Genomic DNA, 14,113 nt, shown 5'->3' with positions numbered 1-14,113 from the left:
ACTTTGACTTTCGGGGGGAGCACTTAATATAAGCCAACCCCTAAGACCTGTTCCTGACTCTGGAATGTCTTAATAAAGATTGGGTCACTGTTACTCTAACCTCCCTGTGGACAGTCTCATCTGTGTTAGGAACAGAATAGGATCCACGTTGACTTTGTTGGCCCGTTTCTCGACAAAGTTGTGGATGCTTATTCAAAATGGATTGTGTGTGTAATAATGTTTGTAAGCACGTCCACGGCCACCATCGAAAGCCTACGAGCCATGTCTGCCATGCACGGCCTGCCTGATATTCTTGTCAGCGACAATGGGTCGTGCTTCACCAGCGCTGAATTCAAGGAATTCATGACCCGCAATGGGATCAAGCACGTCACATCTGCCCCGTTCAAGCCCGCATCCAATGGCCAGGCAGAACGGGCAGTCCAAACCATCAAGCAAAGCTTGAAACGCGTGTCGGAAGGCACCCTGCAGACCCGCCTGAGCCAAGTCCTGCTCAGCTACTGTACAAGGCCCTACTCGCTCACCGGGGTTCCCCCAGCCGAGCTGCTCATGAAAAGGGTGCTCAAACAAGGCTCTCTCTCATCCACCCTGATCTCCATGATCACGTCGAGGGCAAGCGGCATCAACAAAACATGTACCATGATCGCGCAAATTTGTCACGCGATATTGAAGTCAATGACCCTGTGTACTCAACTATGGACATGGTCTCAAATGGCTTGCTGGCACCGTCATAGCCAAAGAAGGGAGCAGGGTGTTTCAGGTCAAACTCGCAAATGGACTAACTTGCAGAAAGCATTTGGAGCAAACCAAACTGTGATTCACAGACTGCCACGAGCAACCTGAAGAGGACACTACCAACTTCGACCCTCCGACACACACACACAAGTGGCAACCGACATCACGGTTGACCACAAAGCTGAACTCATCATCCCCAGCAGCTCAGTAAGGCCAGCTGCGCAGCAGCCCAATGAAGAACCAACTAACTCACCTGCACCTGCATTTGTACCGAGACGATCGACTAGGGAGCGAAGGCCCAGATCATCTCACCCTGTAAATAAGTGTACTATTGACTTTGGGAGGGAGTCATGTTATGTATGCAATCCTATGTAACCAGTATTCTATCGCAACCAGAGGACGTATTTGTTGGAGTCCCAAGCGATCCCAGCATCCCTTGGGAGCACTGTATATAAGCAGGCCTCCCATGCTGTACCAACACTCTGGGGTTAGAATAAAGAGACTAAGGTCACACTTACTCGCATCTGCAGTACTCAGTCACATTGCTTTATTCGAGATACAACAGGCTCGATGATCACCTCCGCAGCGCCAACAAGGTGTCAATTGCCTCGCATTAACACTTGACGGACTCTGAGTCATCGGAGGTCATGCAGCTGTAGGCGTGTCTGTTTTGCCATATGCATTCCTGCCTGAAAACGATGTTACTTTGTGTACAGTACTTGCCGAAACATTTTTATGCTGCGAAATTTGTTTGGTATTATTGCTGCTGGACATAAATGCCTGGGCTATCGTTATGGCTTTTCTCAGGTTTGGTGTTTCAACAGTCAATAGTTTGCAAAGGATAACTTCATGGCCAATGCCAAGCACAAAGAAGTCTCTTAGCATTTGCTCCAGGAATCCATCGAATTCGCAATGTCCTGCAAGGCGCCTTAGTTCAGTGATGTAGCTCGCCACTTCCTGGCCTTCAGACCGTTGACATATGTAAAATCGATACCTTGCCATCAGAACGCTCTCCTTTGGATTTAGGTGCTCCTGGACCAGCGTGCACAGTTCTTCATATGATTTGGTTGTTGGTTTCACCGGATCAAGAAGATACTTCATGAGGCCGTATATTGTTGACCCGCAGATGGTGAGGAGGATCGCCCTTCGTTTGGCAGCGTTCACACTCCCTTCCAGCTCGTTGGCCATGAAGTATTGGTCAAGTTGCTCCATGAAGGCCTCCCAATCGTCCTCTTCTGAGAATTGCTCCATATTGCCAACAGTTCTCTGCATTTTCGCTTGATGGTTCATTATCTCGTCGCCAGTTGTTATGTCTCAAATAAGGCAATGTAACTGAGTACTGTAGACATGAGTAAGTGTGACCTTAGTCTCTTTATTCCAACTCCAGAGTGCTAGTACAGCATGGGAGGCCTGCTTATTACAGTGCTCCAACAGATATGCCCTCTGGCCGCAGTAGAACGCTGGTTACATAGTGTTGCATACATAAAACCCACCTTTGCTTCATGTCACTTGATACCCTTATCCAACAAAAATGTATCGATACTCAGAAAGCTCCAAGTGACCCCCAGCACCCACAGCCTTTTGGGGAGAGAATTCCAGATTTTTACCACCCTTTGTGTGAAAAAGTGCTTCGTGATTTCACTCCTGAATGGTGGATTAACAAACAGCAGCATTTTACATTTATATGATGCCTTTAACATAAGAAAACGTTGCTTCATAAACAGCCATAAGTAAATTGGATGCCAAACTGCAAAAGGAAAAATAAGGAGGTGTGACTGAGAACTTGGTTAAAGAGATCATTTTTCTGAAGGTTTTTTAAAAAGACTTGCATTTATATAGCGCCTTTCACAACCAACGGACGTTTCAAAGCGCTTTACAGCCAATGAAGTACTTTTGGAGAGTAGTCACTGTTGTAATGTGGGAAATGCAGCAGCAAATTTGCGCACAGCAAGCTCCCACAAACAGCAATGTGATAATGATTGAGGGACAAATATTGACCAGGACACCGGGGATAACTGCCCTGCTCTTCTTCGAAATAGTGCCATGGGATCTTTTACATCCACCTGAGAGGGCAGACGGGGCCTTGGTTTAACGTCTCATCCGAAAGTCGAAAGGTGGAGAGGCAGAGGTTTAGGGCAGGACATATATCGATCGATTCCTGCAAGGCTCTGCCTTTCTCTATCTATACAGCCTCCTCCAGCCTTGTATCCTCTCAGGCTCTCTTTATAACTCTGACTGGCCTCTTGTGCATCTTTCCCCTCCCAGCCCACCTCGGCCCTATTCTCTGCACTTGCTCTTAAACCCCCGGTCTCGTCGCTTCTCGAAAGCCATCTGTATTGACCAAGCTTTCAGTCAACCCCTCCCGAACTCTCCTTCCATGGGCCGATGGCCATTTCTCAGTCTATTTGTATTTGGGAAATGTTGGATTCGGTTGGGTTGTGTTGCCCTCCCCAGTTAGGGTTCCCAACCCTCCAGAATTGTCCTGCTGTCTCCAGGAATTAAAGATGAATCTCCAAGCACTATCACAAGCAACCGAGGAGAAAAATGATAGGGACATTAAAAAAAACACCGTGTGAGATTATTTGTTTCATTTTCTTTGAACATTCATTTGCTTTTAAAAATATTGGAGATGGGATAAAAATGCTGTTTGACTGGCAGTAATTTTTTTAAGTAATTGGTAGGCGGTTTAGAGGGGATTTGAGGGGAGATTTCTCCATCCAGAAGGTGGTGGGGGTCTGGAACTCACTGCCTGAAAGGGTGGTAGAGGCAGAAACTCTGACCACATTTAAAAAGTACTTGGATGTGCACTTGAAATGCCGTAACCTACAGGGCTACGGACCAAGAGTTGGAAAGTTGGATTAGGTTGGATAGCTGTTTGCTGGCTGGCACGGACACGATGGGCCAAAATGGCCTCCTTCCATGCTGTAAATTTCTATGATTCTATGACAGTCAAGCCTCATCCAATTGGGTAATTAAGAGCCTATTTGCTTTCCAGTTGGCCGTGCCAAGGCAGTGCGCTGCAAGGATGGACGTGTTGGGCAACCAATGATGGGAGCTTGGGGGCAGGGCGGTTGGAGTAACCTCCAGGAATACATCCAATCAGAGTTGGCAATCATACCCCGCTCATGCCCAATCTTCGCACATTGAAAACAGTGATTTTGGTGAGATCACAGCTGTCCAGAGAACCGTTCCTCCCACCACGATAAATGAACACTCTGCAGGAAAGAGTAAAAGGGAGATAACTAGAGGAGAAAATGGAAACACAACCGATAATCGGTGCCACTTTATTATGAACCATTCCAATGAAGGCTTCTTTGGCAGCACCTCCCAAACTTACGACCTCTACCACTTAGAAGGGTAAGGGTAGCAGGCGCATGGGAGCACCACCACCTCCAAGTTCCCCTCCAAGTCACACACCATCCTGACTTGGAAATGTATCGTCGCTGGGTCAAAATCCTGGAACTCCCTCCCTAACAACACTGTGGGAGCACCTTCACCACATGGACTGCAGCGGTTCAAGAAGGTGTCTCACCACCACCTTCTCAAGAGCAATTAGGGATGGGCAATAAATGCCGGCCTTGCCAGTGACGCCCACATACCGAGTAGTCGCTCCCCTTGCCCTGCTCTGATTCGAGCGCGCTGGTTTCTGGGGGATGAAGAGCGGAGAAGAGCAGATCTGTCAGCTACAGTCTTGAGCTGTAAGTACAACATTCACAGAACTGTACATGAGATAGAACTGGGTATGCAATTTGAAGAGAATTAACAAGGCAGCAACTTTCTTTGCACTGAGCAACTGATATAACCGACAGATTCCAGAGTGAGATATCGAGAGAGGCGGTTTTGTAAATCATTCGAAATGTGGCCAAATACGAGAAACACAGCACGTTCAAATATCACACAGGAAAACCCTGTTTATGCAAATTTACTTCAAGTCCTGTTTTGCCAAACTTCTTTGTTTTCATAGCCTTGGGTGCATATTGTCCTCATTAACAACTTGTATTTATATAGCACCTTTAACGTAGTAAAACAGCCCAAGGCACTTCACAGGAGTGTCAAAGACAAAAATTTGACACCGAGCCACATAGAAGAAATTACAGCAGATGAAAGAGGTAGGTTTTAAGGAGCGTCTTGAAGGAGGAAACGGAGGTAGAGAGGCGGAGAGGTTTAGGCAAGGCATTCAAAAGCTTGGGGCCAAGGCAGCTGACGGCATGGCCACTGATGGTTGAGCGAATATAATCAGGGATGCTCAAGAGGGCAGAATTAGAGGAGTGCAAATATCTCAGGGGGTTTGTGAGGCTGAATATTATAGAGAGAGGGAGGAGCGAGGCCATGTAGGGATTTGTAAACAAGGATGAGAATTTTGAAATCGAGGTGTTGCTTAACCAGAAGCCAATGTAGGTCATTGAGCACAGGGGTGATGGGTGAGTGGGACTTGGTACGAGTTAGGACACGTGCAGTCTGATTTTGAATCATCTCTAGTTTACATAGGGTAGAATGTGGAAAGCCAGCCAGAAGGGTAACTTTGAAGGTATGAGGCGTGAATTGGCTAGGATAGATTGGCGAATGATACTTAAGGGGTTGACTGTGGATGGGCAATGGCAGACATTTAGAGACCACATGGATGAATTACAACAATTGTATATTCCTGTCTGGCGTAAAAATAAAAAAGGGAAGGTGGCTCAACCGTGGCTATTTAGGGAAATCAGGGATAGTGTTAAAGCCAACAAATTGGCCAGAAATAGCAGCGAACCCGGGGACTGGGAGAAATTTAGAACTCAGCAGAGGAGGACAAAGGGTTTGATTAGGGCAGGGAAAATGGAGTACGAGAAGAAGCTTGCAGGGAACATTAAGGCGGATTGCAAAAGTTTCTATAGGTATGTAAAGAGAAAAAGGTTAGTAAAGACAAACGTAGGTCCCCTGCAGTCAGAATCAGGGGAAGTCATAACGGGGAACAAAGAAATGGCAGACCAATTGAACAAGTACTTTGGTTCGGTATTCACTAAGGAGGACACCAACAACCTTCCGGATATAAAAGGGGTCAGAGGGTCTAGTAAGGAGGAGGAACTGAGGGAAATCTTTATTAGTCGGGAAATTGTGTTGGGGAAATTGATGGGATTGAAGGCCGATAAATCCCCAGGGCCTGATGGACTGCATCCCAGAGTACTTAAGGAGGTGGCCTTGGAAATAGCGGATGCATTGACAGTCATTTTCCAACATTCCATTGACTCTGGATCAGTTCCTATCGAGTGGAGGGTAGCCAATGTAAACCCACTTTTTAAAAAAGGAGGGAGAGAGAAAACAGTGAATTATAGACCGGTCAGCCTGACCTCAGTAGTGGGTAAAATGATGGAATCAATTATTAAGGATGTCATAGCAGCGCATTTGGAAAATGGTGACATGATAGGTCCAAGTCAGCATGGATTTGTGAAAGGGAAATCATGCTTGACAAATCTTCTGGAATTTTTTGAGGATGTTTCCAGTAAAGTGGACAAAGGAGAACCAGTTGATGTGGTATATTTGGACTTTCAGAAGGCTTTCGACAAGGTCCCACACAAGAGATTAATGTGCAAAGTTAAAGCACCTGGGATTGGGGGTAGTGTGTTGACGTGGATTGAGAACTGGTTGTCAGACAGGAAGCAAAGAGTAGGAGTAAATGGGTACTTTTCAGAATGGCAGGCAGTGACTAGTGGAGTACCGCAAGGTTCTGTGCTGGGGCCCCAGCTGTTTACATTGTACATTAATGATTTAGACGAGGGGATTAAATGTAGTATCTCCAAATTTGCAGATGACACTAAGTTGGGTGGCAGTGTGAGCTGCGAGGAGGCTGCTATGAGGCTGCAGAGTGACTTGGATAGGTTAGGTGAGTGGGCAAATGAATGGCAGATGAAGTATAATGTGGATAAATGTGAGGTTATCCACTTTGGTGGTAAAAAGAGAGACAGACTATTATCTGAATGGTGACAGATTAGGAAAAGGGAAGGTGCAACGAGACCTGGGTGTCATGGTACATCAGTCATTGAAGGTTGGCATGCAGGTACAGCAGGCGGTTAAGAAAGCAAATAGCATGTTGGCCTTCATAGCGAGGGGATTTGAGTACAGGGGCAGGGAGGTGTTGCTACAGTTGTACAGGGCCTTGGTGAGGCCACACCTTGAGTATTGTGTACAGTTTTGGTCTCCTAACTTGAGGAAGGACATTCTTGCTATTGAGGGAGTGCAGCGAAGATTCACCAGACTGATTCCCGGGATGGTGGGATTGACCTATCAAGAAAGACTGGATCAACTGGGCTTGTATTCACTGGAGTTCAGAAGAATGAGAGGGGACCTCATAGAAACGTTTAAAATTCTGACGGGTTTAGACAGGTTAGATGCAGGAAGATTGTTCCCAATGTTGGGGAAGTCCAGAACCAGGGGTCACAGTCTAAGGATAAGGGGTAAGCCATTTAGGACCGAGATGAGGAGAAACTTCTTCACCCAGAGAGTGGTGAACCTGTGGAATTCTCCACCACAGAAAGTAGTTGAGGCCAATTCACTAAATATATTCAAAAGGGAGTTAGATGAAGTCCTTACTACTCGGGGGATCAAGGGGTATGGCGAGAAAGCAGATAGGGGGTACTGAAGTTTCATGTTCAGCCATGAACTCATTGAATGGCGGTGCAGGCTAGAAGGGCTGAATGGCCTGCTCCTGCACCTATTTTCTATGTTTCTATGTTTCTATGTTTCTATGAGTGCATTGGAATAGTCAAGTCTAGAGGTTAAAAAGGCATGGATGAGGGTTTCAGCAGCAGATGAGCTGAGGCCAGGACGGAGACAGGCGATGTTATGGAGGTGGAAATAGACAGTCTTAGTTATGCTGCGCATGTGGTCGGTAGCTTATTTCAGCATCAAATATGACACTTCGGGTGTGAACAGTGTGGTTCAGCCTCAGACAGAGCTAGCGAGGGGGATCGAGTCGATGGCTAGGGAACGGAGTTTGCGGTGGGGACCAAAGATAATGGCTTTGGTCTTCCCAATATTTAATTGGAGAAAATTTCTGCTCATCCAGAACTGGTTGTTGGACAAGCAGTGTGACAATTTAGAGACTGTGGGGGAGTCGAGAGAAATGGTGGTGAGGTAGAGCTGGGTGTCATCAGCATACATGTGGGATCTGACGCTGTGTTTTCGAATGATGTCGCCAAGGGGCAGCATATAGATGAGAAATAGGAGAGGGCCAATGATAGATCCTTGGGGGACACCAGAGGTAACGATGCGGGGGCGGGAAGAGAAGCGGTTGCAGTTGATTCTCTGGCTACGATTAGATAGATAAGAATGGAACCAGTCGAGTGCAGTCCCACCCAGCTGGACGACGGTGGAGAGGCATTGGAGAAGCATAGAGTGGTCAACCGTGTCAAAGGCTGCAGACAGGTCGAGAAGGACGAGAAGGGATAGTCACATGGCGCTTCACAGGAGCGTTATCAGACAAAATTTGATACCCAGACATAAGGAGATATTTGGACAAGTAACCGAAAGCTTGGTCAAGGAGGTAGGATTTAAAGAGCATTAGAAAAGGAGAGGTTTAGGGAGGACCTAGGCAACTGAAGGCATGGGTGCCAATGGGGGAGCGATTAAAATTGGGGATGCACAAGAGGCCAGAATTGGAGGAGCGCAGAGAACTCAGAGGGTTGTAGGGCTGGAGGAGGTTACGGAGATAGGGAGGGGTGAGGCCACAAGGGCGATAATTTTTAAATCAAGGCGTTGCCGGACCAGGGGCCAATGGAAGTCAGTGAGCACAGTGTTGATGGGTGAACGGGATTTGGTGATAGTTAGGATGCAGGCAACAGAATTTTGACAGCGAGAGGTTACTGAGCAACGGTAAACTTGCAGCTTTTTTCTCTGCTATCTGTACTGTTAGAGGAACGGTTAGATGTAGAATAAAGTTCCTTCTACATGACCCCCCCCAATCAATGACCTGTCAGGTCAGGTGCAGCACAGGATCTAATGCAGGACAAACAGTGTTAGAAAAACAAGCCTGAAGGCTCTGTGTTTCAATGCGAGGAGCATTCGTAATAAGGTGGATGTATTAACTGCGCAGATAGCTGTTAACAGATATGATGTAATTGGGATTACGGAGACATGGCTCCAGGGTAACCAAGGCTGGGAACTCAACTTCCAAGGGTATTCAATATTCAGGAAGATAGACTGAAAGGAAAAGGAGCTGGGGTAGCATTTCTGGTTAAAGAGGAGATTAACGCAATAGTAAGGAAGGGTGGGTGAGGTGGAATCTTTATGGGTAGAGCTGCGGAACACCAAAGGGCAGAAAACGCTAGTGGGAGTTGTGTACTGACCACCAAACTGTCATAGTGAGGTTGGAGATGGCATCAAACAGGAAATTAGGGATGCGTGCAATAAAAGTTATCATGGGTGACTTTAATTTACATATAGTTTGGGCTAAACAAACTGGTAGCAATACTGTGGAGGAGGATTTCCTGGAGTGTATTAGGGATGGTTTTCTAGACCAATATGTCAAGGAACCAACTCAAGAGCTGACCATCCTAGACTGGTGTTGTGTAATTAGCAATCTTGTTCTGCAAGGCACCTTGGGGAAAAGTGACCATAATATGGTAGAATTCTTCATTAAGATGGAGAGTGACACAGTTAATTCAGAAACTAGAGTCCTGAACTTAAAGAAAGGTAACTTCGACAGTATGGGACATGAATTGGCTAGGATAGACTGGCGAATGATACTTAAAGGGTTGACGGTGGATAGGCAATGGCAGACATTTAAGATCACATAGATGAATTTCAACAATTGTACATCCCTGTCTGGAGTAAAAATAAAACAGGGAAGGTGGCTCAACCATGACTAACAAGGGAAATTAGGGACAGTGTTAAATCCAAGGAAGAGGCATATAAATTGGCCCAAAAAAGCAGCAAACCTGAGGACTGGGAGAAATTTAGAATTCAACAGAGGAGGACAAAGGGTTTAATTAGGAGGGGGAAAATAAAATATGAGAGTAAGCTTGCAGCGAACATAAAAACTGACTGCAAAAGCTTCTACAGATACGTGAAGAGAAAAAGATTAGTGAAGACAAATGTGGGTTCCTTACAGTCAGAATCAGGTGAATTTATAACGGGGAACAAGGAAATGGCAGACCAATTTGAACAAATACTTTGGTTCTGTTTTCACTAAGGAAGACATAAATGACCTTCCAGAAATACTAGGGGTCCGAAGGTCTAGCGAGAAGAGGAACTGAAGGAAATCCTTATTAGTCAGCAAATTGTGTTAGGAAAATTGATGGGATTGAAGGCCGATAAATCCCCAGGGCCTGATAGTCTGCATCCCAGAGTATTAAGGAAGTGGCCCTAGAAATAGTGGGGTCATTTTCCAACGTTCTATAGACTCTGGATCAGTTCCTATGGACAGGAGGGTAGCTAATGTAACCCCACTTTTAAAAAAAGGAGTGAGAGAGAAAACGGGTAATTATAGACCGGTCAGCCTGACATCGGTGGTGGGGAAAATGTTGGAATCAATTCTTAAAGATGTAATAGCAGCGCATTTGGAAAGCAGTGACAGGATTGGTCCAAGTCAGCATGGATTTATGAAAAGGAAATTATGCTTGACAAATCTTATTGAATTTTTTGAGGATGTAACTAGCAGAGAGGACAAGGGGATGTGGTGTATTTAGACTTTCAAAAGGCTTTTGACAAGGTCCCACATAAGAGATTAATGTGCAAAATTAAAGCACATGGTATTGGGGGTAATGTACTGACGTAGATAGAGAACTGGTTGGCAGACAGGAAGCAAAGAGTAGGAATAAACAGGTCCTTTTCAGAATGGCAGGCAGTGACTAGTGGGGTAACACAAGGTTCAGTGATGGGAGTCCAGCTATTAACAATATACATTAATGATTTAGATGAAGGAATTGAATGTAATATCTCCAAGTTTGCAGACGACACTAATCTAGGTGGCAGTGTGAGCTGTGAGGAGGATGCTAAGAGGCTGCAGGGTGACTTGGACAGGTTAGGTGAGTGGGCAAATGCATGGCAGATGCAGTATAATGTGGATAAGTGTGCGGTTATCCACTTTGGTGGCAAAAACAGGAAGGCAGAATATTATCTGAATGGCGACAGATTAGGAAAAGGGGAGGTACAACAAGACTTGGGTGTCATGGTACATCAGTCATTGAAAGTTGGTATACAGGTACAGCAGGTGGTGAAGGCGGCAAATGGCATATTGGCCTTCATAGCGAGAATATTTGAGTATAGGAGCAGAGAGGTCTTACTGCAGTTGTACAGGGCCTTGGTGAGGCCACACCTTGAACATTGTGTACAGTTTTGGTCTCCTAATCTGAGGAAGGACATTCTTGCTATTGAGGGAGTGCAGTGAAGGTTCACCAGACTGATTCCCGGATGATAGGACTGACATATGAAGAAAGACTTGATCGACTAGGCTTATATTCACTGGAATTGAGAAGAATGAGAGGGGATCTCATAGAAACATATAAAATTCTGACGGGACTGGACAGGTTAGATGCAGGAAGAATGTTCCCGATGTTGGAGAAGTCCAGAACCAGGGGTCACAGTTTAAGGATAAGTGGTAAGCCATTTAGGTCCGAGATGAGGAGAAGCTTCTTCCCTCAGAGAGTTGAGAGCATGTGGAATGCTCTACCACAGAAAGTTGTTGAGGCCAGTTCATTAGATATATTCAAAAGGGAGTTAGATGTGGCCCTTACAGCTAAAGGGATCAAGGGGTATGGAGAGAAAGCAGGAATGTGGTACTGAAGTTGCACGATCAGCTATGATCATATTGAATGGTGGTGCAGGCTCGAAGGGCCGAATGGCCTACTCCTGCACCTATTTTTTATGTTTCATGTTTCAAACAGAGTCTATTTAAAGAGTGTTTTGCACACTACAGCAAAGAGTGTATTTACTCAATAAAAATAATCTATTTAAACAGAGTCTGAGAAAGGGGTCTCCCGATAAAATCAGGATTATTTCTCCAGCAAAAATGCAGTGTGGAGGAGTTACACAATACAAATCAGAGTGACTGCTGCCAACGACCAGAAGCTGTATTGGTTTAAGTATTAATTTATAATATTGTAATATCGCATAAAGCTGCGAGCTGGTGTTACATTGTCACCGTCTAACCCACTCGCCGTGATGTACGTAGAAATACTTTTTATCCATCTCGGCCACGGAATTGGAGGGTCCCTGGGTGTGGGTAGGAAGATGAATTTGAGTCATCCTCGTCGCCAAATTATGTTGTGTACATGTAAATAACTGACATACTGAGCCAGGAGAAAAGTAACTTAAACCGTGTGCTCTATACAACAACCCAAAATGGAGTCCCCAAACCGGCATGAACCAGCATGAGTACAGCAACTGTGAATAGCTCCTCCGCAGGGTCCTATTGCCTGTCCAGTGAGCTGTAACAGAGTATGAACACATCAAGCTGTATTGGTTTAAGCATTAATGTATAATATTGTAATATTGCATAAATCTGTGGAAACTGTGTTGGTTTAATAATAATGTATAATAATATCGCAGGTTGGTTTAGCTATTAATGTATAATTATTTCACGGGAGGAGAGTTGTGGAGATTTATTTGTTCGGAGCATGAGCTCCATATGAAAGGAAAGAAAATCAATAAAAATGGATGTTTGCTGACGCTGCTTTTCTTTACCTGATGTGGCTGTTCAGCAGTAGCGATGCTGCCGACCCGCTTGGTGCAAGAGTGGAGCCTGTAGGTTCTTGTTCGGGGCTTGAGGCCTACACCGGGTATTTACAAAGTCTCCCCACCGGTTCCATTGCTCGCCTTTGCCCTGACACTTCCTTCCCGACTTCCATCTCTGTCACCCGATTGGTGGGCTGCGTACTGCACACCCACAGGACCCACCTCCTGTGCCAAGCCTTCTCCATGCACCAGGCCCCTGCAGTATCTATAAGGCCTATTCTATCGCTGTCAATACAAAACAAGGCTTAAAATGAAGGATGCAGCTATTTGTGGTAACTGAATGGCAGCCATTTCTCTGATCGGCTCTCCATTAGCACATGACTTATTGCTGATTGGTCCCTTGGAGGATAAGTCACACCCTGAAGTTTCTCTGGAATGTGTAAATGGAACTGCTCAGCCTAACTTTGCACATTGTAACATGATCCATTTTGACTTCAGATGTCAAGAGAGGACACATCTCAAAAAGAGAGGACTCATCCCCCAGCCAAAGTCTCTTACCCCAGTGGAAGTGCATCCATCGCCCAGCTGAGTCCCTTACCCAAGCGCAAGTACATGATCTTACACACACTCTTCCCCCCACCCACTCCTAAGATTGGCATTGTGTATGGATTGTTGACAGGTTTATTGAGTATAAAGTGAATAATGATAGTGTCATGACTTCTGGATTTCATCCACTCCAGCGATGTCTCTTGTAACACACGCACCGAGCTTTACGGGAAATCGGGTGTGGATGTAAAAGGGGTTGGAAGAATGTGATCCCTCTTCCCTGAGTTCCCTCTCTCCCCTCACTTACAGCAGTGTCGTCTCTAGGATTGATTGATGGGGAAATTACCCAATCTCCTCCACATTCTGGCCAGGAATTAAGCTGTCACTTTATGCAGCCTACTCCACAGCCTTTTGCAGTTTTATCCAATTCTCTTTATATGATGTTATAATCTCAGCCTCAATAGCCTCGCGTAGTAAAGTATCTAATAACCTCTGTAAAGAAAGGTCTTCCAGCTTTCCTATCGATCCTCAACTGATTATCTGCAGCCACTACAGCTTTGTTACCGAGTTACCAATCTTTCACCATTTAATAATTTCTAATTTCAAAAACCTTGATTAAATCTCCCTTTAACCTTCACCGTTCCAGTGGAAACAAAGACCCAGATTTTTCCAGCTTCTCATCACAACTGCCATCATTCTGGTGAACCATCACTGTACCTGTCTGCAGCTCTAATATCCTTCATATGGCACGAAGAGGATGTCTAAAAATTGAGATTATTATTTAGCTGGCATAATCAGATAAATGCTTATAGTTTACTGCTCAAAAACACATCTATTTAAGAAACGGGACTTGCAAAACGGTGCCTTGGGAGTACGGTAAATCAATCAAAAAGATGAAAAATAGAAAACGTTCAACTAATTATATCGAAAGAAATTGTTAGAAAGGAAAAATAAAGCCATTTGATTCCTGCTTGGATTGAATGTTAAATTTGTTTTTGGTGCAGCTAAGTATAACAAGCTACAGAAAGGTTCACTTTGATCACAGATTTAGGTCTAAGACAACGAGCAGCAGCTCTGAAAATGAATGTGGATGGTGTTATCCCTGGCCAATATTTATCCCTCAATCAACATCACAAACAGATCATCTGGTCATCACATTGCTGTTTGTGGGAGCTTGCTGTGTGTA

Source organism: Pristiophorus japonicus, chromosome 22, assembly GCF_044704955.1.
Source record: "Pristiophorus japonicus isolate sPriJap1 chromosome 22, sPriJap1.hap1, whole genome shotgun sequence".
In the NCBI taxonomy this organism is placed as follows: domain Eukaryota; kingdom Metazoa; phylum Chordata; class Chondrichthyes; family Pristiophoridae; genus Pristiophorus; species Pristiophorus japonicus.
Note: the sequence above shows the minus strand (reverse complement) of the source record.